General features: G+C 41.4%; 1 protein-coding gene across 9 annotated transcripts in view; it reads left to right on the top strand.

The window, feature by feature from the left end:
* The window catches only part of chd9 (chromodomain helicase DNA binding protein 9), a 269727-nt gene that overhangs the window by 34935 nt on the left and 210436 nt on the right, over positions 1–24356 (top strand). The gene's annotated exons all lie outside the window — the stretch shown is intronic.

Genomic DNA, 24356 nt, shown 5'->3' with positions numbered 1-24356 from the left:
GAAACCGGAGGTCCATGAGCCGGTTCTCATTGGGGGGGATCAGAGGTGGAGGGGGGCAGCAACTTCAGATTCAAATGATCTGTCTGGGCCCAGCATGTAAGTGCAATTGGCAGATTCAGAATGATATCTAAAACTTTGACAAACTTCTATAGATGTGTAGTGGAGAGTGTATTAACTGTTTGTAACATGGCCTGGTATGGAAACACCAATGCCTTTGAATGGAAAAGCCTTCAAAAAGTAGTTATATAACCCAGTCGATGATGGGTAAAGCCCTCCACACCAATGAGCACATCTACATGGAGTGCTTTCGCTGGAAAGCAGCATCCTTCATCACGGACCCCCAACAACCCTGTCATGCTGTCTTCTCAGGAAGAAGGTTCAGGAGCCTCTGGACTCATGGTATCAGGTTCAGGCTTTTGAACCGGAGGGGATAACTTCACCCAACTTCACTCACCGCATCATTGAACTTCTCCCACAACCTATGCACTCACTTTCAAGGACTCTTCATCTCATGTTTTCTATTTATTTATTTATTTATTTATTTGTTTGTTTGTTTGTTATTTCATTTGTCTTTGTACTTGCAGTTTGTTGTCTTTTGCACATTGGTTGTTGTCCATTCTAGTGGGTGCAGTCTTTCATTTTTTCTATTATGCTTACTAAGTATGCCTGCAAGAAAACGAACCACAGTGTTGTATATGGTGACGTATATGTCCTTTGACAATAAATTTACTTTGAATTTTGAGATGAACATCGATACACTTGATTTTGTAGGTACTAACTGCTTACGATGATAAAAGAATTAAATTATTAGATTTAAATACTGGCTAGTTGCAAATTTATGATAGTAGATTTTAGATAATGGGTTTTTCTTAATTTTTAATTGAGTTTTCCACACATCATTATGACTATTAATTACCTTGCAGCTGTTGGGTTTGAAGTGTATTGTTAAGATTAACAGCATGTAAGTAGTCATAGCCATCTAGCGATGAATCAGGCCCTCCATGTCCATGTGAACCATCAAATATCCATCTATATCAATCTCTTTTATCAGTACTACATCTTCTATGCCTTGCTAGCTCAAGTGGTTTTCTTGACACTTCTTCAGTGCAATGAAGAGTACCTGCACTCACCACCAACTTGGTCTGTGCGTTCCAGATTCTAGCCAGTGTTAGGGTGAAAATATCCTTTTCTCAGATCCCGAAATGGTCTTAAATAATATTCAACTCATATATAAAGAATATACAACTCAAGTTCTTAGTATTATTTGCACATTGGTTGCTTGTTATTCTTTGTAGTTTTCAACTGATTCTGCTACATTTCTTTGTTCTACTGCAAATGTCTGCAAGAAGTTGAGTCTCGGGGTAGTAAAGCCCCTTATCTGAAAATTCAAAATCTGAAAACCTTCGAAATTCAGAGTTATTTTTTTGAACACCGACGTGACGTCGCAAATGGAAAAATTCCACAAGGTGAAAGGAAAATTTGCAGGTGATACGCTGGTCTCTGCGTATCACCGAAAGTTCTGAGAGATGACGTCACGTATGTAGTGAATAGAAGTTAATGAAAAATAGAAAAACACTGCATAAAGTGAAAGTGAAGATCTGGATCATTATTGAAAGTGGAATCGTTGGCATCAGAGTGAATGTGTGCTACCTTATGGTATGCTAATCATGAAACAAGCAAAGATCTATCACGACAAACTGAAAATTGAAGGTAATTGTTAATATTTAGTAGGCTGCTTGCAGCAATTTAAGAAAAGGTAAAACATTACATTTTTAAAGTGTCTGCTGATCATGAAACAGCAGAGAAATTTATTGTTGAGTTTGCCAGAATCCTTGCTGATGAAAATCCAACACCAGAACAAGTCTACACTGCAATTTTTTTATACCTTACATAAAACCTTAAAAAAAAATACAGTGCAAAGACAGTGTACTGTAACCTTTTAATCAAAACACGACATCGTAGGTGGAGACCTACGGATGCTGCTTTTGTTGCCCTGCACACATTATATTTTCATTATATTAATGGTATGTAATAATTTTTCCTGTTAAGTACACATATGTGATGAACAAGTGTAAGACAAAGAGAGCTTACCGTTAGCACATAAATTCAGAGTCTGAAATGACAGCCATCTCATTATAAGCTATCTGATTGTATATTCCAAAATCCAAAACACGTTTGCCCCAATCATTTCAGATAAGGGGTGCTCAACCTGCATATAGTGACATATGTGCATTTTGATAATAAATTTACTTTGAACTTTAATACTCAAACCTTCTAGATGGCACCTTTTGGATGCAATATTAAACAAACATTCTTCCGCTTAGAGGTAAAGTATCCTGCAATATTTTTTGACGCAAGTTAAAATTTTTTTGAATTTTAATCTACATTTATGCCTTTATCATTAAAAGGGATTAAAAGTAATGTTGTTTCTGTCACAAATTGATCAGATGTATTTTCTAATAAGTGTTAGATACATAATTTGTTTGCTAAATCTTATTTTAAAAGGCATGATTGAATTTTCAGTTTTATTGAATATTATTTGTATTTCCATAGAAATGAAAGCATTAGGTCAAGAAGATGGCATTGCCTAGCAACAGTTTAATTACTATTTTTGAACAAATTGTCATGAAAATACAAATCTAATGTAGTTTAAGCAGAAAACATTGATGCCTGTGGAACGCAACCTATATTTCTTTTAATTTATTCAGAGATATAGCACGGAATTAGCCCTTCCGGCCTTTCGAACCACACCGCCCCACAACCCCGATTTAATCCTAACCTAATCACTGGGAAATTTACAATCACCAGTAAACCTACTCAATATGTTTTTGGACTGTGAGAGGAAAGCGGAGGACCTGGAGAAAACCCATGCATTCCATAGAGATTCCTCACAGAGGATGTCGGGGACTGAACTCCAACATCCTGAGGTGTAACAGCGTCAAGCTAGTCGCTATACTACTGTGGTTGTTGTGTCCTTGATAGATCCATTGCACCTTTATTGCTGAAAATGATCAGGTTGCAACTTATCCTAATATTTGTTCCTGGTACAATAAAACTCTCAGTCCACTGGTTTGGAAATCCCAGTGGTTCAGCATCTGTCTTGCTTGGTGATATTTCTCAGAATCCCCTTAAACTCCAGACTCTTAATAAACTCACCAGTGCTGTAATTTCTGCACTCTCTCTGAACTTACTATGCTCACTTAAAAATTCACTTTGTCACTATGTAAAGTAAATTGAGTGTTGTTGGGGTATTAATGGGAATAATATCCAATAGTCTGCAGCACAAAAATTCTGATCACGTTGGATTAACAGAATTTTAAGACACCTTCAATTCAAGGATGAAAACCTGGTTTCTAGTGTGCCAGAAGGGCTTTCTCCATTATTACATCTGTCTTTGCAAAGCGGATGCTGGCCCTTCAAAGTAGGCTAGCAGGTTATATGTCAGGCGGGAGGTATTTGATATTAGGAGACAAGGTGAGGCTCATTGGATAATAGTATTGCATCACAAAAATCCATGAAAAACCACCATGGGAGAACACCCCGGAGGCAGCTAGTGATGAAGGGCAGTCAAATCGTGCTTGGTGCATTGTTTGCTGTTTCAAGTAGAAAATGTGAGCTGATTAGAGCATGGAGGAGTCCGTCTCCCACATCTTGCAAGGGTTGTGGGAAACCAAATTAGCTTTACTTCCAGTCTGGCAGTGAGCAACTCTTTTGTGTCAGTAACTGTTACACTTTGCTCTTTGGCAGTGCCATGGCTCGCAGAGCAGGTTTCTGCTTCCTTGGAGGCAAAGATTGAGCGTATCAGAGCTTTGCTAATTGAATCAACAACAGATTGCTCCCCAGTAAGAGCAGGTTGCATTTTCAGCGGGAACAGAGGGATGTTTCACATGACTGCATTTCACAATAAACTCACAGTAGTAATTCAGGAGCAACAAGCAATCTGCTGGAGGAGCTCAGGAGGTCAAGCAGAATTTGTTGTTCTAGATTCCAGCATCTGCAGTCTCTTGTGCGTCCATCAGTAATCCCGGAGTTGGTAGGGATCTGGTGACTAGGAGTAGCAGTAGTGTGAGCTGGTGTTGACGGATCTACACATTATTGTCTGTCTGATCTTGTGAAAGTGCCAGTGGCATTTTAATGTTTAACCACCTTCAGTTCCTCTGGATGTCAAGTTTCCTTCAACACAAGTTCTCAGGCAATCACCTCATCATGCACTTCTTTCTCCAACTGCTATCATTACAAGTGTAATACCACAGTCAGAAGCTGACCCTTCCAAGTCAAGTGCTTATCTTGAATGCCTAGAATTGATAGTAGCTTCTCCACAATAGGTGTGATTGTCTCAGGTGAGCACGCTGTTGTGGTAGTAGAACTGTGAGGCTGATATGGAAGATTAGAATAGTGGAGCAGTTTCAGGTGAATAAAATGATTGTGAATCGTATAATGTTTTATTTTTATATTGTTAACTTTGTCCTTTTGAAAGCTTTTCATGTTGAGATTTTTTAATGCTGATTAAAGCAATTTTGTTTAATCTCTGCATTTCATATGAAAGGTTAACATTGTGTGTGTGATGGAACTGAAGAGTCCCTGACCCTCTGTAGCCTCTTGTGGTCCTGTGAATTGGAGCTTCCATACCAGGCTGTGATGTATCCAGTCACAATACTCTCCAACGTTCAAAGTAAATGTATTATCAAACTACATATGAAATTATATCATATTTTTGCTGGCAGCTATTGCCTATTTACAGGAAAAAAAGAAATACAATAGAACTTACTGGAAAAACTCAGACTAACAATATACAAAAGTAGACAAACTGCAAATAATAGTAATACTGAGAACATGAGTTGTAAAGAATCCTTGAAGGTGAGCCTGTAGCTTGTAGAATCAATTCAGAGTAGTTGTGAATGAAGTTATCCACACTGCTTCAGGAGCCCGATGATGGTAGTGTCCTGTCTGATGGTGGTAGTGAGAAGGTATGAGCTGGATGGTGGCGGTCTTTGATCAAGGATGCTGTTTTATGGTGGCATCACTCCATGTAAATGTACTCAATGGTGGGGAGGGCTTTGTCTGTGAGGGACTGGTCATTGGTGTTTCCAGACGAGTCACCTGTAATCTATGGGAGGTTGTAGGCGTTTTTGAGAACATACCAAATCTCTTCAAATAAAGGAGAGCCGACGGCGTGCCACCTTTGTGATTGCAAATGTGTTGAGTCCAGGTTAGCTGCTCAAAGATGTTGACATCCAGGAATTGAACGCTGCTCACCATAGCTACCACTGAAACCTCAAATGACTTGTCCATGTTCTCTCGACTTCCCTTTCTGGAAATCCACAATCAATTCCTTGGTCTTACTGATGTTTGATGCAAGGTCACCACTAAACCAGCCGACCATCTCACCTTGTATACCCCCTTGTCGCTATTTTATCAATGGTGGCGACTAATTAACTGCAGGCTACTAAAGATATCCCAGGTGGATGAAATCTCCTGAGGCTGTGTAATAGATGTTGCTATTGCCATGTGGTGTAGTAACAACAGCAGGGCTGATGCATCCAGGTTTTGTGAATGCCGTCAAGGAGGGAACAGTTGTGGTTTCATTTTGAACTGAATAACATTTTTTTTTTTGTGTCTATCATTGCTTAGTAAGCTGGTCTGAAATTTCTATTAGAGGCCACGTACTGGGAAATATGCATTTAAGGAAATGCACTTCTGCAGTTCCAAGGGTACCTTCCATTAAGTTCTGCTAATCTGATCTGCTGGTAGAGAAAGGAAGAGTACTACGCATTGTTTCAGATTTGGCCACAGCCTCTGAACACCAACACAAGGTTTTCTCTGGTAGAGGCAGATGCCTGTGAGAGCTGGAAGCTGTTGTGCTTTGTCAAAAGATTCTGTGGTTAGTTAGATGGTCTCTCAAGGTGTATGCAGACAGTGCCTCCACTTGCCTGGCTTACTCAGTCAGCTCTTCCGACGACACCTGCTGTGGTTGCTGCTGATGGCAGTCCATGTTCCCTTTGTCCTTTTCATTTTGTTGATTTTTCTGTGAAGCTGCTTCTCTGCTTTCTAACAATGGCTCTGCGTGCAATGTAAGCCAGTATCTGCGGTAAACTGCAAATACAGGTCCACAATCCCTTATCCGAAATTCTGAAATCCAAAAAGCTCTGAAAACTGAAGGTTTTTTTTCGCCAACAGCTGACGTCACTCAGGTGTGACATGGCAGCACTAGCAGAGGCCGCCAGACGTCAGTTGTGGCTCAGCGCTCTTACTGGTTACATGTGCAGATATTTTGTGTTCACTGTTGACTTTGTGTTTAATTTCACTGTGAAAATGTCAAAAAGTACTGCAGATACCCCTGTGGGTAACAATGAGAAAAAGAGAAGGAAGCATCTATCATTATCAATAACGCAGAAAGTGGAGTTATTGCAGAAGCTTGATTGTGGTGTGTCTGTGCAGCGTCTTACTGAAGAATGTGGTGTCAGAACTACCAGCATATATGATTTAAAGAAACAGAAAGACAAGGTACTGAAGTTTTATAGTGACAGTGACGTTCTACATTTATTCCAATAAGTCATTTACCATGTGTTTGATTCGGTTTGTTTGAAGCTGTATATTTTTGTTTTTTTGAATGTTTTTGTAGGAAGTAAAATATTTTTCTTGTCATTATTTCCTAAACATAACAGTATAACAACTATTTACATGGCATTTACATTGTATTAGGTATTAAGTAACTTAGAGATTGTATTAAGTAGTTTAGAGATGATTTAAAGTATACAGGAGGATGTGCGTAGGTCTGGAGCTCCGCTGGGTCCTAAAGTCCGCCTGCACTGAGACAGGTTAAATAAGGGACTTGAGCATATATATATTTTGGTATTCGCGCGATGGGGGGTCCCGGAACCAAAAAGGAGGAATTCTGAAATCCGAAAAATTCTGAATTCCGAAATGTAACTGGCCCCAAGGATTTCGGATAAGGGATTGTGGACCTCTATTAATGGAGGAGTTTTGGCATTTGAACAGTGGCACATCAGAGATCGGGGAGCAAGAGACGGAGTGACTCCCTCGGGTTGGCGAGTGTGAATTTTAAAAAAACAACACATTGCTGGAGTTTCGGCATTTGAACAGCAGCCAATCAGAGACGGGATTCATTAGCAAGTGCAAATTAAATGAAGGCAGGGCAAGTAGAGTGGCCTTTGTTGGAATGGACTTTGCTTTGAGGCTTTAGCTCTTCGAGGCTTCAGACAGTAGAGGCCTGAGTTTAAAAAAAAGCCAAAAAGCTGTATGTAGATTTATTTTTCAGTTCATTTGTTTCTTTTTTAATTGCACAGTTAGAGCAGTAGAAATACCAGGCAGAATAATTGAATGCACCTCTTGTGGGATGTGGGAAGGCAGGAAGACTACAAGAAGGGCATCCAGCTGCAGCTTCTAACTCCACGTTAAAGAGTTGGTGATGAACCCCAGATCATTTGGAAGGCTGAGGAGGTGATAGATAGGACCTACTGAGGGGTAGTTACAACCAAGGTGCACACAGAGGAAACTGGGTGACCGTCAGGAAGTTGAAAGGGGGTAAATAGGCAAGTGCAAAGTACCCCTATGGCCGTCCCCCTCAACAACAGGTTTAGATACTGTTTGGGGTGATGGCCTAGTGGAGGAACGTCACTGCGGTCAGGTCGTGGGCACAGTCTGGCTCTGCGGCTCAGAAGGGAAGTGAGGGGGTGAAGAGGTGAGCTGGGGTGATGGGGGGATTTGTTATTTAGGGGAACAGCAAGGAAATTCTGTGGATGAGAATGAGAATGGTATGTTGCCTCCTGAGTGTCAGGGCCCAGGATATCTCAGATCGAGTCCTTGTCATTCTTAAGTGGGAGGGTGAGCAGCCAGAAGTTGTGGTCCATGTCAGTATTAATGACATAGGTAGGAAGAGGGATGTGGTTCTGCAAAGTGAGTTCAGGGAGTTAGGTGCTAAGTTGAAGGACAGGAACTCCAGGGTTGGGATGTCAGAATTGTTACATGTGCCACGTCATAGTGAGGCCATAAATAGGAAGACCATACTGTTTTACATGTGGCTGAGGAGCTTTGTGTAGGATGGAGGGCTTCAGAGTTTTGGGTCATTGGACTCTCTTCCAGGGAAGGTGGGACTTGTACAGAAGAGCAGTTTGCAGCTAACTGTCTAGTTTCCTAGTGGGAAAGTTTGTTAGTACTGCATGGTGGGGGGTGGGGTTAAATTAGAGTTGTAGGAGGATGGGATCTGGAGTGCCAGAGCAGATAGTAGAGTGATTGTGGAGACATGGTGTTAAGATCTCAGACAAAATCAGGAAACAAATGATTGAGCATGGGGGGACCAATTTTCAGAGTTGCATGTTTTTTCGATGCATGAAGTATTGTAGATGTGCTCAGGGCATGGATCAACACATGGAATTATGATATTGTAGCCCTTAGTGAGACTTGGTTGCAGGAAGGGCAGGACTGGCAGCTCAATATTTCAGGGTTCTGATTCTTTAGATGTGATAAGAGTGGGAGGATTTAAAGTGGGAGCACTGGTGATAATAGCCAGGGAAAATATCACAGCAGTGCTCCATCAGGACAGACTGGAGAATTCATCTAGTGAGAAGTTATGGGTGGAACTGAGTAATAAGAAAGGTATGACCGTGTTAGTGGGGCTATATTGCAGACCACCTAACAGTCTGAGGGATCTGGAGGAATATTTGTAGAGAGATCACAGACTGTTGCAAGAAACAACTTGTGATAGGTGATTTTAACTTTCCATGACTGGGATTACCATGCTGTAAATAGGTTTGGGTTAGAGTCTGTCAAATGTGTCCGGGAAAGATTCTTTAATCAGTACATAGAACTCCCAATGAGAGAGTGTGCAATACTTGATCTCTTATTCGAGACTGAGACAGGGCAGGTGATGGAAGTTTTGCAGGGGAACACTTTGTACCTAGTGATCATAATACCATTAGTTTCAAGATAATTACGGAAAAGGATAGTTCTGGTCCTCTGGTTGAGATTCTAAATTGAAGAAAGGCCAGTTTTGATGGTATCAGAAAGGATCTGGCAAATGTGGGTTGGCACAGGCTTGTTTCTGGCAAAGCTGTACTTGGTAAGTGGGAGGCCTTCAAAAGTGAAATTTTGAGAGTATAAAGCTGTATGTGCCTGTTGGACTAAAAGGCAAGGATAACAGGTTTAAGCAACCTTGGGTTTTGAGAGATATTGAGGTCCTGGTTTAGGGAAAAAAGGAGGTGCATAGCTGCCAGGAACAAATTAGGCAGAGTATAAGAAATGCAAGAGAACACTTAAAAAGAAAATCAGGAGGGCTGAAAGAAGGCATGAGGTTGCTGTAGCAGTTAAAGTGAAGGAGAATCCTAACGGCTTTTACAGATATGTTAAGAGCAAAAAGATTGCAAGGGACAAAGTTGTTTCCTTCAGAAGATCAGAATGGTGATCCATGTGTGGAGCTTAAGAGATGGGGGAGATCTTAAATAGATTTTTTTTGCATCACTATTTACTCGCGAGTCAGAGTTTATAGAAGTGAAGCAAAGTAGCAGCAAGGTCATGGACCCTATTTCAGATTAGAGGAGGAGGTGTTTTCTGTCTTGAGGCAAATGAGGTTGGACAAATCCTGGGGCCTGACAAGGTGTTCCCTCGGACCCTGTGGGAGGCAAGTGCAGAATTTGCGAGGTCCCTAGTAGAGATGTTTAAATTATCCGTGGTGACAGGTGAGATACCAAAGGATTGATGTTGTTCCACTGTTTAAGAAAGGCTCTAAGAATAAACCAGGAAATTATAGGTTGGTGAGCCTGACATTAGTAGTGTGAAAGTTATTGGAAGGATTCTAAGTGACCAGATTTATAGACAAGGTCTGATCAGGAATATTCAGCATGGCTTTGCACGTGTTAAGTTGTGTCTAACCAATCTTGTAGGGTTTTTGAGGATATTACCAGGAGAGCTGTTGAAGTCAAGGCAGTGAATATTCCTTACATGGACTTTGGTAAGGCATTTGACGAGGTCCCACATGGGCAGTTGGTAAAGAAACACGAGGAAATCTGCAGATGCTGGAAATTCAAACAACACACACAAAATGCTGGTGGAACACAGCATGCCAGGCAGCATCTATAGGAGAAGCACTGTCGACGTTTTGGCCCGAAACATCGACAGTGCTTCTCCTATAGATGCTGCCTGGCCTGCTGTGTTCCACCAGCATTTTGTGTGTGTTGGTTGGTAAAGAAAGTTCAGTTGCTTGGCATTCAAGATGAGGTAGTAGGATGGAGTTGACATTGGCTTTCCAGGAGAAGACAGAGAGTGGTAGTAGATGGTTGCCTCACTGACTGGAGGCCTGTGACTAGTGGAGTGCTGCAGGGATCATTGCTGGGTTGTTGTCATTTGTCATCAATATCAATGATCTGGTTGATAAGGTGGTTAACTGGAGCAACAAATTTGAGAATGAAACAGATTGGGGGGCAGTGGACAGTGGAATAAATGGGCTAAAACATGGCAGATGGAATTTAATGCAGATGAGTGTGAAGGTGTTTCACTTTGGGAGGATCAACCAGGGTAGGTCTTACACAGTGAGTCATAAGACATTGATTACAGTGGAACAAAGGGATTCAGGAACTTTGGTCCATAATTCATTGAAAGTGGCATCACAGGTGGATAGGGTTGGAAAGAAACCTTTTGGCACGTTGACCTTCATAGATCAAAGTATTGAGTACAGGAGATGGGATGTTATATTGAAGTTGTGTACGAAATGTTGGTGAGGCCTAATTTCGAGTATTCTGTGCAGGTTTTGGTCACCTACATACAAGAAAGATGTAAGCAAGATTGTAAGAGTACAGAGAAAATTTACAAGGATGTTGCTGGTACTGGAGTACCTGAGGTATAAGGAAACATTCAAAGGTTCAAAGTACATTTATTGTCAAAGTATGAATACAGTATAGAACTCTGGAATTTGTTTTCCCACAGACTGCCACGAAACAAAGGAAACCATGGAACCTGTTCAAAGAAAAACCATCAGATCCCCAACACGCAAAAAAATTCATGCAAATGGCAAAAAAAAAGCAAAAAACACAATATAAAACACCAACCCTCAAAGTCATCAAAAGTGCAGGTACATTCAGTTCAGTGCAAACTAGGCTGTGTTATTTGCAGTCCTCTGCCCCGGTGAAAATTGCAATATAGCAACAAAAAAAAGGAGGAACCACGAAGACATCATATTGTGAATTACGGAGTCCAATCCACAAACGTTGTTGAGTTAACCTTGCCCGAGACCCAAGACTCTGGCAGGAGGGAGGGCGAGGGGGGGGGGGGGGGGAGAGAGAGGGAGAGGGAGAGAGGGAGAGAGAGAGAGAATGAAGGCTTTTTCCTCCAGGAGCAGAGGGAGAGAAACCATCATAAGCAGACACCTCCCTTCCGTGGACAACAAGCAAGGAGAGACACACACGCAGATGAACAGCGCTGAATGCCCACCCACCTTCTGCTCTCATTCTCGCCCACTTCAGTCTTCCTTGACGCTTTGATTGGCAAGCAACGGAACTGATTATGGGCACATGCTGTGTCTCCAGTCTTGTTGATCTCAAGCTGCACAGCTCACTGAACCCCCCCCCCCCCCCCCGGAGACAGCAAAGCGCCAGGTCACTCTATTGGACTGAAAACACACCATCAAAATGTAGATCACAGCTCCAACAGTAGCTGAACCACATCTGAAAGGAAAAGCTATGAAAGTCGTAGTTTTGTGAACCATCTGAAGAATATCACTCTTGGTCATGTTGCTTTTGCTGGCGCCATTTTTTTCTAGATTGAATAAGTTTGAACTTTATTCAGTAGAAGATTGGAGGGAGAGGTGTACAAAACTTGAGGAGTATTGATTGGGTAAATGCAAGCAGCTTTTTTCCACTCAGGTTTGATGAGACTACTGTTACGTATTCCGTGACTGGATAACTTACCAGCAAAGATGGAGAGGTCCGTTGAAGTCTGATGTCACTATTTTCAAACGTTTTTATTTATAAAGGGGCACAAAAGTAAAGTTAATACGAACATTCAGATAATGCACGTCGTCAATACTCAATCTAAAGCGCGGGTATAGTAATTATTATCATTAAGAAGTGAGCTCTACTGTTGTCTAGGGGTTAATAGATTAGATTGTCCATTGGAAATATAAAAGTCACTCAGAAGTCTGCAGGCTTCAGCCTTTTGGGAATCGCAGGGTTTCATATGGGGCGACCGAGAGAGAGAGATTGGGGAGAAGAGGAAAAAACTTGCCGGGTCTTTATGGAGCTTCCGTGAAATCGGGGGAGCGTTGGTTCCCTCTCCCCGATATTAGTTAAAAGCGGTTTTCCGTGATTCCAGCCACAAATTCCAATCCCGGAATCTAACGCACGTGGCTTCCTTCAGCATGGCTTCCCGCTGCTGCGGGATCACTCTCGTGTCTTCTTGGTGCGTCTGAGGGGGCTGTCCCCCTGAGACCCTCCTTTATACTTCCTCACAGGGTCGCAGGTTGGGATGATGCAATCTCTCTCTCAACCAGCCCACCTTGCCCGAGGGCTTTTCACGTGGTCTCCATGAGACAATTGTGACTGTCGCCTTATTTTGCATCCTGGGTGGAACGTGCTCTTCGGCACATTTCTCTCTCTCCCACTTCCTGAGTCTATTCAGCACGTCTCTCTCTCTCTCTCCCACTTCCTGGGTCTACTGACCCCCCCCCCCCTCAACGGGTGCTCTTGCGATTCTCACAAAGGAAGGGGCTGGGATCATAACACTACAACTAGAGGTCATGGGTTAAGGGTGAAAGATGAAATGTCAAAGGGAAATATGAGGGGAATCTTCACTCAGACGTTGGTGAGAGTGTGGAACAAGCTGCCAGCACAAGTGGTAGATGCAATTTTGATTTTAACATTTAAGAGTAGTTTGGATATGAACATGGACGGGAGGGGTATGGAAGGGCAGGTTGATAGGAATGGGCATTTTAAATGGTTTGGCACAGACTAGGTAGGCCGAATGGCCTGTTTCCATGCTGTAGTTTTTTTTGTGACTATAACTAGAGACTGCCTGTAAGAGTGAGTGCAGACAACAAAGCTGTTGTCAGGAGACCTAATGTACACTCTGAATTCTCTTTTGAGTTTTTTTATATCACAGTGACACTATCTGCAGTTGCAGGACAAGGCACAGGAGTGAGGAGCAATGTAGTTCTAGTTCTTAACCTCAATACCTTAAGTCTGTTTTATATTTATGGAAATGTTTAAGAAAGTTAAAATGTTACAGAAAAGACACGAACGTGAATAGGAGATTGGCTGACTGAAAGAAGTAAAGAATGGGATAAAAGGGGGCATTTTGTGGTTAGTTGCTGATGACTAATGGAGTTACAGAGGAGGTGGTGTTGGGACCGATTCCTTTCATGTTATCTAGCAAAGATTTGAATTGATAGCAAACTTGGCCCAAACCAAGAATATAAAGAAAGGTGGAGAGGCAGGTACTATTGAAGAAGCAGTGAGTCTACAGAAGGAGTTAAACAGATTAGGTGAGTGGGCAAAGAAGTGGCAGATGGAATATAGTGTAGTGAAGTGTACGGTCATGTACTTTGGTAGAAGGAATAAAGGTGTAGACTGTTTTCTAAATAGGGGAGAAAAAAAATCAAATATCTGAGGTGCAAGGGGACGTGGGAATCCTTGTGCAGGATTTCCTAAAGGTTAACTTGCAGCTTGAGTTGGTGGTGAGGAAGGCAAATGTAATGTTAGCATTAATTTGGAGAGACTAGAATATAAAAGCAAGAATATAATGCTGAGGCTTTGTAAGACATTGGTTAGAAGACACTTGGTATACTGTGAGCAATTTTGTGTCCTTAATGCAAGAAAGGATGTGTTGGTATTGGAGGGGTCCAGAGCAGGTTCATGAGAATGGTCTTGGGAATGAAGGGTGAATATATCAGGAGTGTGTGATGGTGCTGGACCTGTACTCGCTGACGTTAGAAGATTGAGGGACAATCTAATTGAAACCTATTGACTATTGAAAGGCCTAGATACAGTGGATGCGGAGAGGATGTTTCCTATAGTGGGCCAGAGGGCAAGGCTTCAGAATAAAAGGATGCCCCATCGAACAGAAATTAGGAGGAATTTCTTTAGCCAGAGGATGGTGAGTCTGTGGAATTCATTGCCACAGGTGGCTGTGGAGGTCAAGTCATTGAATATATTTACAATGGAGGTTGATAGGTTCTTGATTAGTAAGGGTGTCAAAGGTTATGGGGAGAAGACAGGAGAATCAGGAGAGGGATTATAAATCAGCCATGGTTGAATGGTGCAGCAGACTCAATGGTCACATGGCTTAATTTTGCTCCTATGCCTTGTCTTTACAATTACGAGAGATTTGTCACAGCATTTTCTAACGGGTAGGGGAGAATGAGACTAGAGGGCATAGGTTTAAAGGAGAGGCAAGAGACAACTTTTTCATGCAGAAGGTGTAGAATGAGGTGCTGGAGGAAGTGGTTGAGACAGATAGAATAGTATCATTTATGAAGCACTGGGACAGAAAGATCCAGAGGGGTGGGGCGTAGGAAATTGGGTCATGGTGGGCGGCATGGACTGCTAAGGCCTAAGAGCCTGTGTATGCGGTGTGTTGCTCTGTCTCTCTCTGTACTTTTGCATTTGGTGCAGTGTAGTCCCTTAAAGATTAAAACAGCCAATACTGACTTGCCTTACAATGCCGGAGCCATGTTAAGTACCAGAGTATTCTACGTTGATGTTGAGGACTTTCTGTTCATTAACCAGACTAGTACAAAATGGTGCTGGTTGGTGCTAGTGACCCTTGGCAACGTTCTGTGGGCTGCAGACAATAGCTCTAAATATAGTTTTATGTATACGTACCTCTTTCAAATTAGTCTCACTGCAATCTGCAATGTGTAATTTCCCTCTAACCATTGTACTTGTAAATCAACTTGATGATCTATAGCTTTCACAATTGTCTGAAGGACTCGGCAGACCAGACAGCTGCGGCGCCTTAAGTGGATGAAAGTTCATTGTCATCACTTGATGCGAGGTGGAGGGAGGGGGAGTGTGGGGACTCCAAACCAGGATTCTGGCCCCTCTAGCCAGCATCTTATTGCCAAATATGCAGTCACTGGTGAACAAAATTGAGGACCTGAGGGCAAGATTGCTGTATCAGAGAGAAATGAGAGACTGGTGTATTCTATGTTTGACTGAAACGTGACCTTCTCCCAGCACGCCAGATACAATGGTCAAATGGAAAGTTTCTTGATTTCCCTAAATGGACCAAACTGCTGATTCGGAATAGGCACAAGATGGAGGTGTGTGTTTCATGATAAACTCTTGGTGGTGCTCCGATGTGGCAGTGTTGCCGATCTGGAACCTCCTATCAGTCCAATGCTGTCCATTTTATTTACCTAGGGAGTTCTCATCCATGATCCACGCCGGAGATTACATGCCATCAGTTACCAACTATAATTCAGTGCTCACAATACTGCTTGATGGCATCTTCAAACAAGGAACAGACTACCCTGACACATTTCAAATCATAGCCAGAGACTTCAACCAGGTTTATTTGAAGAAAATCCTGCCCAGACTATCAGCATATAACCTATAGCACCAGAGGTCCCAATGCTCTAGACCAAAAATAAGCAATGCCTACCGTTCCATGCCCATACCATATTTCAGTAAACTGATCACTTGACTGTCCTTCCTTACCTGCATACAGGCAGAGGCTAAATAGCAAACTCTAACGACTGGGACATTAAAACAGGTGGCCGTGGGAGGCAGAGGTGCTGCTGTGGGATTGCTTCGAGTCAGTGGATTTGGCCATGTTCAAGGATTCATCTATGGATCTGAATGAATACACCATGGTTGTAACAGACTTTATTAAAACAGCTGTAGCCAATTGTGTCTCCAGAAAATCATTCACTCTTCCCCAGTCAGAAGCCCTGGATGAACCATGAGATCTGCAATCTGCTGAGAACCAGATAAGAGACATTCAAGTCTGGTGATCAGGGAAGTTGCAGGAAATCCAGGAGTGATTCCAAGAAGTCATTTCACAGGCGAAGTGGCAACTCCAGGCCAAACTTGAATCAGCAAAGGGTGCTTGACAGTTGTGGTGGAACTTGAATATTATCACGTCTTATAAAGTTAAATCAAGCGACATAGGCAACAACAGGGCTTCACTTCCAGATGAGCTCAATGCCTTCTGTGCTTTATTTGACCATCAAACCATGAAGGAACCATCACAATGGAGCTCCCACATCCCCTGATGATTCTATGATTTCAGTCTCTGAAACTGGCGTGTGAGCAACCTTCAGGAGTGTGAACCCTTGAAGCATCCAGCCCAGATAGGGGTACCTGGCACAAGTACCTCTGCTGATCAACTGGCTGGAGTGTTCACTGAGATATTTAACCATATGGTGATATGTTGCCCACCTGCTTCAAGCAGGCTTCAGTTCTACCATTGCCCAAGAAGAGCATCAATGACTGCCTCAATGACTGTTGCCTAGTAGCATTTGCTCACCTAGTAGCATGGTGATGAAGTGCTTTGAGAGGTTGGTGATGAAACATATCAGCTGTTGCCTGAGAAGCAACTTAGATCCACTCCAATTTGCCTACCAGAGCAACAGGTCCACAGCAGATTCCATCTCATTGGTTCTTCTCACAACCCTGGAACATCTGGACAGCAAAGATGCATACATCAATATGCTCTTTTATTGACTACAGCTAAGCATTCAATTTCATCATCCCGTCAAAGCTGATCAATAAGCTCCTAGATCTTGGCTTCAATACCTCCTTGTGCAATTGGATCCTGGATTTCCTCACTTGCAGACCAAAATCATTTTGGATTGGCAACAACATCTCCTCCACATCCTGGGGCAGGCACATAAGTGCAAGTGGGAAGATAGCATGGCAGCGCCTCTTAGGAGTTTGCGGAGATTCGGCATGACATCTAAAGCTTTGACAAACTACTATAGTTGTGTAGAAGAGAGTATATTGATGGGCTGCATCATAGCCTGGTATAGAAACACCAATGCCCTTAAACAGAAAATCCTCATAAAAGTAGTGGATACTGCCCAGTCTCTCAGGGGCAAAGCCCTCGCAACCATTGAGCACGTCCACATGAAATACTGTCACAGGAAAGCAGCATCCATCATCAGGGACCCCCACCATCTGGGGCATGCTCTCTTCTCTTTGCTGTCATCAGGAAGGTACAGGAACCTCACGATTCGCACCACCATGTTCAGGAACAGTTATCGCCCTTCAACCATCAGGCTCTTGAACCAAAGGCAATAACTTCATTCAATTTCACTTGACCCATCATTGAAATGTTCCCACAACCAATGGACTCACTTTCAGGGACTCTAACTGATGTTCTCGATATTTATTTCTTATTTCTTCTTCGTATTATTATTAATTATTTTTGTGTTTGCACGAATTGTTGACTTCTGCACTCTGGTTTAACATCCTAATTGGGAGGTTTTTCATTGATTCTGTTATGGTTATTACTGTGTAGATGAAAATGATTCTCAGGGTTGTTTCTGGTGACATGTATGTACTTTGATAATAAAATTTAATTTGGACTTTGAGTCTCAACAAGAAGAGCTGCAGGCACCATGTGAGTACAGAGTTTAACTGAATGAACCTAAAATGAAAGTAGAACATGTTATTTCTCCTGAACAAAGCAGGCTGAAGTTGGGCACAAATGAGGAATGCTGGAAGGAACCTGAACCTAGTGTAGTGTGTGTTAATGAGCTTAATCTCAACAACAGAGTCTGTAATTGAAGCTGCAGATCTTTGCATTGATGGCTATAATGAATTTGAATCTGTTGGAAGTGCTTGACTGATGCAAGCACAATACACATTGTTGAATTTCTGGAGTGATTTGAAGTGATTCTGCTGTTGTGTTTCATTTGCAGAGAAAACTAGCTTTAATTTGCTTAATACTGAAAAAGAATAAGAATTTATGATTGAGGTTATTGACTGATTTTTTCCCCCTCCTTGTACTGCTTCTCCGTATCAGAATTCGTTATCCATTGAGGATAATTGGAAGGCTTTGTCCATGTGTGTCCATTGTTTATGTGTATGCTGAAGCAGAGAACTCACAGCCGGGAGATTTGTAGCGTTAGATCAAAAACAATGGAGCCTAGGAGCATCTGTGTAAAGATTTACTTTCCAAGTTATTTATGGATGTTCCGAGATGCAGAATAAGATTAGGTCAGGCATTAAATAAAAGTAGGCAGGAAATATTCAGCAGGTCAGACAGTGTTCTTTGGGAACAGAAATGGAGTTAATGCCTCAGCTCAATGAGTGGGTCTGAACTGTCGTGATGCATATAAAGCCAGCAAGGTTCAAAAACATAGAACAGTATACCACAGGAATAAGCATTTTGACCCATGATGCCACTGCCAACTATGATGCTAATTCAAACTAATCTCACATACCTGGAACTGGTCTATATCTCTCCATTCCCTGCTCATCTAAATGTGTCTTGAGCATTGCTATTGATTCTACTTCCCCTGCCAGTTCCAGACACTCGCCACACTCTCTGCATAAAATAACTTGTGTCTAACATTTCTTTTCAACTTTACTTCCACTAACCTTCAACCTATGCCCCCCAACATTTGACAGTTCTGTAAAGACAAAAATCTAACCATCTCCCCTATATATGCCTCTTATTATTTTGCATACTTCTACAACCTCACTGCTCAGTCTCCAGTGCTCCTCAGCGAACAATCCAACTTTCTTCAAGCTCTCCTTAGAGCTAATGCTCTCCAATCCTTGGTAGTATCCTGGTGATCCCCTTCTGCAGTCTTTCCAAAATTTCCATATCCTTCCTATAATGTGGTGATGAGAAATTTTCTCAGTGCTCCAAATGTGGAGTAAATCATCCCAAATCCCTCTATACGTATTGATGCTAAGGGTCCTGCCATTAACTGTACTTTCCTCTGACAGTGGAATACCCAAAGATCAAACTCCTTCTTCCATTTGTGTGACCACATTTTCAGTTGGTCCATATCCAGGGTCCTTTGACAGACCACCTCACTGTCCACAACTCCACCTATTTTTTGTTTTGTGTGCAACTTTCACATCAATCCACCTACATTTTTGTTGAATTGTAACAGAAGATAGTTCAAATAACTGAGGTCCCAACCCTGATCCTTGCAGAACACTACTGGTCACAGGCTTTCAGTCAGCATAACTACGTGTTATCTATACTAAGTCTCCATGGATCCCATGGCCTTTAATCTTCTAGATCAGCATACCAAGAGGGGACAGTGTGGAAAGCTTTACTGAATTCTATGTACATAATATTCACTTCCCTTCCCTCATAAATCTTCTTCATCACCTCCTTAAAAAAAAAACTCGATTAGTTTTGTAAGACGTGACATGTCACAAACAAAGCCATACTGACATTTCCAAAACACAGTCTGGGCATTTCCAGATGAGAGTAGATCCTTAAGAATCTTCTCTAATAGTTTCCCTACCACGGATGCAAGATTCATCATCATTTAAGGCCTATCATTTCCTAGGAACTACATTAGCTGTTCGCCAGTTCTCTGGGACCTTATTTATCACTCACAAAGATACAAATATTTCTGTCAAGGGCCCAGCAATCTCCTCTTTTAGGAGATTGTTCATTTAGTTAGTGTCTTGTTCACTTTCTCTGCCTCCTGCATAAATCTTCTCCTTTATCCTTGTGGTCCATTCCTCTCCCTAGTTGCCCTCCTATTCTTAATGTATATATGAAATCCCTTAATTCCCTATATTCCAACTTACCAAAGAGCCACTTTTAACTTACCTGTTCCCCGTTCTTCCCTGTTTCCTTTTATATTTCTCAAAGCTCTGACCAATTTTAGATACTTTCATTATGCTTCCTTTGTCCCCCCCCCCCCAAAACTTGCAACATCTCATCATCCAAGGTTCACAATCTTGCCATTTTAACTTTTTTTCACCCTCACAACAACATTGCTCCTGAATTATGACCATCTGGTCTTTAAACAACTTCCACATGTCAGATGTAGACGTAACCAATAACAGCTGCTACCAATCTACTCTCGCTAGCTCCTGCTGAATACTGTTGTTATTAGGTTTTCCTTAATTGTAGCACCCTGCTGGTTCAGATTTATCCATAACTATCCAAAAGTTTATGGAAATAAAATCCTGTTCCTAAATGTTCTATCATTGAAGCACCAATCACCTGGCCAGAGGCTTTTCCCAGTAGAGAGGGAGTTCTGGGGCTTTTCCCAGTAGAGAAGGGGTTCTGGGTGCTTCTTTCACTATTTTGGTTGGTTGGTTGGTTGGTTTGTTTGTTGGTTTGTTTGTGTGTGTGTGTGTGTGGATTTGCACTCATCAGCCCATAATAAAAGCAATAAAATTTCCCCAGGAAGTTTAAGGTATGACAAGAACCTATCCACGGTGACTGAAACCTTCAGCCTCTGTGCTTGTATTAAAAGTGGTTCATATCTAACTATTGGCCTACAAATTGTATGTTCTCAGTTTTGTCTTAGATGATTAGGCAGCACAACTAGCAGCTGGAGTGTTTTAAAAAGAGGATTGTACCCTGGGAGAAAATGTTGAGCATTTGTTTTTTAAAGTTTGTGTGATCCCAGATATTAAATCATCTTGTAATAAGTTATAATGCTGCAAGGGCAGGGGCCATATTGGATATGATTTGTTCAAAAATCATCATAGGTTTGGAAAAGAGCACAGTGGATGTGAGTGAGTCAATTCATTTTACTGCACCTCATGCTTTGAGAGACATCTGGTGTCATCTGTACATTGGCCAGTCTCCTGGATGATGTGCAAATTCTGTTGTGTGATGAGAAAATCTGAAATTAACACACCAAGCCTTCCAGCCAAGAAGTTTGATTGGCTTACCTTTTCCTGAAGTTAGTGAAACTGAAATCTAGAGCATGCAGCAGGGACTTTGTATTGGGAGGTAGGTTAGTATTCAAAGCACAGACATGCTCATTTTGCAGTATCTGTCAGATGTTAAGATATGGGAACGGAATTCATCTTCTTTTCCTAGCCTGGGGATAATGAAATCCATTGTTGTGCCATTTCTTGAGCGCTGGAGTCCAACTAGTTCAGGAGAGACGGAGAGCGCATACAAAATGCTGGACAGCTGATGAAAGGTCTCTGCTCAAAAATTGACTGCTTATTCCCCTCCATAGATGCTACCTAATTTGCTGAATTCATCCTGCATTTTGTGTGTGTTGCCCAAGATTTCCAGCATCTGCAGAATCTCTTATGTTGCGAAGAGATGGGGGTTCATGTTTTGATCCCAGCCTACATGGTTAGACTTTAGCTTCATTTTGTATATGGGGATTAAATATTGTTGCATCAACAGATGACATCCTATTTAATCAGAATATGCATATTATCATATAAATACCTGATTTACAGTGGATTTGATTTTCTTCAAAAACTTTTATTTATTTGACTGCAAGTAAGTGTTCATTATTGTGAGTACAAATCCAGAACTTGTTTATTTGTGGAGTAAACTTAGAACCCCCAATTTGTCACTGTTATAGACATACCCAGTCTTGCAAAGGGTTTTGGCCTGAAATGTCGACTACTGTTTTCCATAGATACTGCCTGGCCTTTTGAATTCCTCCAGCATTTTGTGTGTGTTGCTCAGATTTCAGGCATTTGCAGACTTTCTCTTGTTTGTGATACCTATGTTTTCATGATTTTGCATTCAAACGCTTGCAGTTCTTAAATTATTTTTTTCTGGTTAAATGTGAAATTTTGACCAAGGGCCCAGATGTACAAAGGGATGTAAACTTGACACGTTATTTCCTTTTTCTCCTACCACTGTTGCTGCCTGCTCTGCTCAGCTTTTCCAATACTTTCTGTTTGTTTCATATTTCCAGCTAAGCTGTTTTGTATTTAAGTTTTCCAGCAATATTGGGTAAGTTGCTGAAAGAGCTGGAGTGCCTGATGGTGAACAGACCTAAAAGGCACTAACATAGAAACAAAATTAATTTATCAAATGTCAGTGCTTGCATCTTTCAGTGTAGTGAAGTAATGCTTTAACTGGCATACTGATTCAGCTGTAGTACTGGCAGAGGGTACTAATTAATACCAATGCTAAATAGTCTAGCTATTCATTGGAACCCAAGAATTTTATCATCTGAGACATGGTGTCAAATACACCTTTAGTGATATAGTTTAATAATTCTCAATATAAAATAAATAACTGTTCATTCATATTCTGAGAATATTTAGATCCTATGTTTGAGAGGAAAAAAGAGAATATTTTTGGTCCATTAGAAAATGCTGCTCTGACCTGATAGTAAAATGCAGCTCCTGGATATTAGCTTGAGAAAATATGAATAAATAAAGATTCCTTTGTGAATGAATCTCTTCTGCACTTTCTAGCTGCCCCAGTTCACCATCTGTTCCCAGTGAAAACAGTTTGCGTGTTTTTCCACCATGAGAGAAGACTCTTACAGATTTCTCCTCTCTCTCATCACCTCTCACCTCCTCCACCTGAAGAAAATGTCTATTTACAAGGTACTAGTTCAAAGTAAATTTTATTATTAAAGGACATGTATGTCACAATATACAACCCTTAGATTCATTTTGTGGGCATATTCAACAAATCTATAGAATAGTAACTGTAATAGGATCAATGAAAGATCAAACAAAATGCAGACGACAAAAAACTGTACAAATGCAAATATAAATAAATAGCAATAAATAATGAGAACATGAGATAAGGAGTTCTTAAAGTGAGATAAATAGTTCTGGGAACATGTCAATGATGGGGCAAGTGAAGTTGAGTGTAGTTATCTCCTATTATTCAAAAGCCTGATGGTTGAGGGGTAGTCAACTTCTAATAGTATATTTGAAATACAGGAACAATATCAAAACTTGCCTCTTACAATATGATACCTGTGTATTTGTTGATGTGTATATCAAAGGCTTGTTTCTGTTTTCAGTTATGAATTCTGTTTGAAATCAATCTTTCATTTTCTCGAGTAACACACAAAATTCTGGAGGAACTCAGCAGGTCAGGTAGCATCCATGGAGAGAAATAAACAGTCGATGTCTCAGGCCAGGACCCTTCATCAAGACTGCAGAATATTCTGTTCCTCATTTTCTAGAAACTAACCTACATTATCAACATGTTTATATGAAGCTAGTCATCAATTTGTTATGTATAGTGACTTACATTACTTGTGAATTTTTGTATTTTAAATTCAGAAGAGAAGCTCTTATTTTATTCAGCAAATTTATGTCCTTGCACCATCAGTGAAATTTTAAACAGGCTAAGAGCCTCCCGACTGCATTTCACCTAAAGCAGCTTTAGAATAGCATTGGCTGCAAAATTTGGCAGTGCACTGCTTGTTGTTTGGGTGCTGTTGGTGTTGGTTTACTTCCAATTTGGCAGGCAGCGCGCATTTGTAGGATGTGCTTTGCCGCCCCCAAGTTGGAAAGGGTGCTGGCACATTGTCTGCTATCAACAGTGATGATAGTGAACTTGTATTCTCTAATTAAGAGGGGGGGAAGCATTCACAAATTCATTATCAAACAAAATTCAACCACAGCTCTCTTCTCTGATTGTTGCTGCAGAGTGTGCTTGAGGGATTTTTGTTATCTCTGGAGAAAGGCAGTTCTTCTCCAGTCCACCATTAAATTCACTAATGCATCAGAAGGTTTGAGGTTCTGTCTGTTGCCCCTGATGAGCAATTTCTGTGTCCATGTTACATCATTCACTGGGATAGCTTTCAAAACTGCAGCGCCTAGAATGCACCTCTCTTTGAAGGAGTATAGGCCAACTTCAAGCAAAGCTTTGTAGAATTAGTATTAGTTCTTTGTGAAATTACAATACTGGCATCGACCTGACAATGAGGAAAATTATCTAGGAGTATTCTATTCACAAATAGTAGGACAACTCCAATCCAATTAAATACAATTTCATCAATTTAGACTCAATCATCAGCCAGTGAACAAGGCTGTAATCAATGGTGCTATCGAGTAGAGCTTGCAGATGCCCAGATTGACTTTTGCCAGCCCACTTGTTATAGCTTTGGTCAGTTTTGAAGGTGAGGTGAGAATGATGCACTTGATATTAAAGTGTCATTTAACCAAATGTGGCATTGAGACATTCTAGTAAAACTGAAGTCAAAGTTCTCCAGTGACTGGAATTGAACTTCATTCGTGATGATTGTTGGAGTCAGTTGGTTTGCCCAACAATGTCACTGTAAAAGTTCCCCAGTGCAGTGCCTTAGACACAGATACCTTCAACAGTTTCATCAGTGACCTTCCTTCCACCATAAGGTATGAAGTGCCAATGGTCACAAAAGAAAATGGACATTGTGCAGCTCCTCAGTAATTGAAACTGTGTGCAGCAAGACCTATACGTCATTCAAACATGGGCTGATATATGGA

Source organism: Hypanus sabinus, chromosome 17 (genome assembly GCF_030144855.1).
Source record: "Hypanus sabinus isolate sHypSab1 chromosome 17, sHypSab1.hap1, whole genome shotgun sequence".
NCBI classification, from domain to species: domain Eukaryota; kingdom Metazoa; phylum Chordata; class Chondrichthyes; order Myliobatiformes; family Dasyatidae; genus Hypanus; species Hypanus sabinus.
The sequence above is the reverse complement of the archived record's forward strand: the minus strand, read 5'-3'. Positions and strand labels throughout refer to the sequence as shown.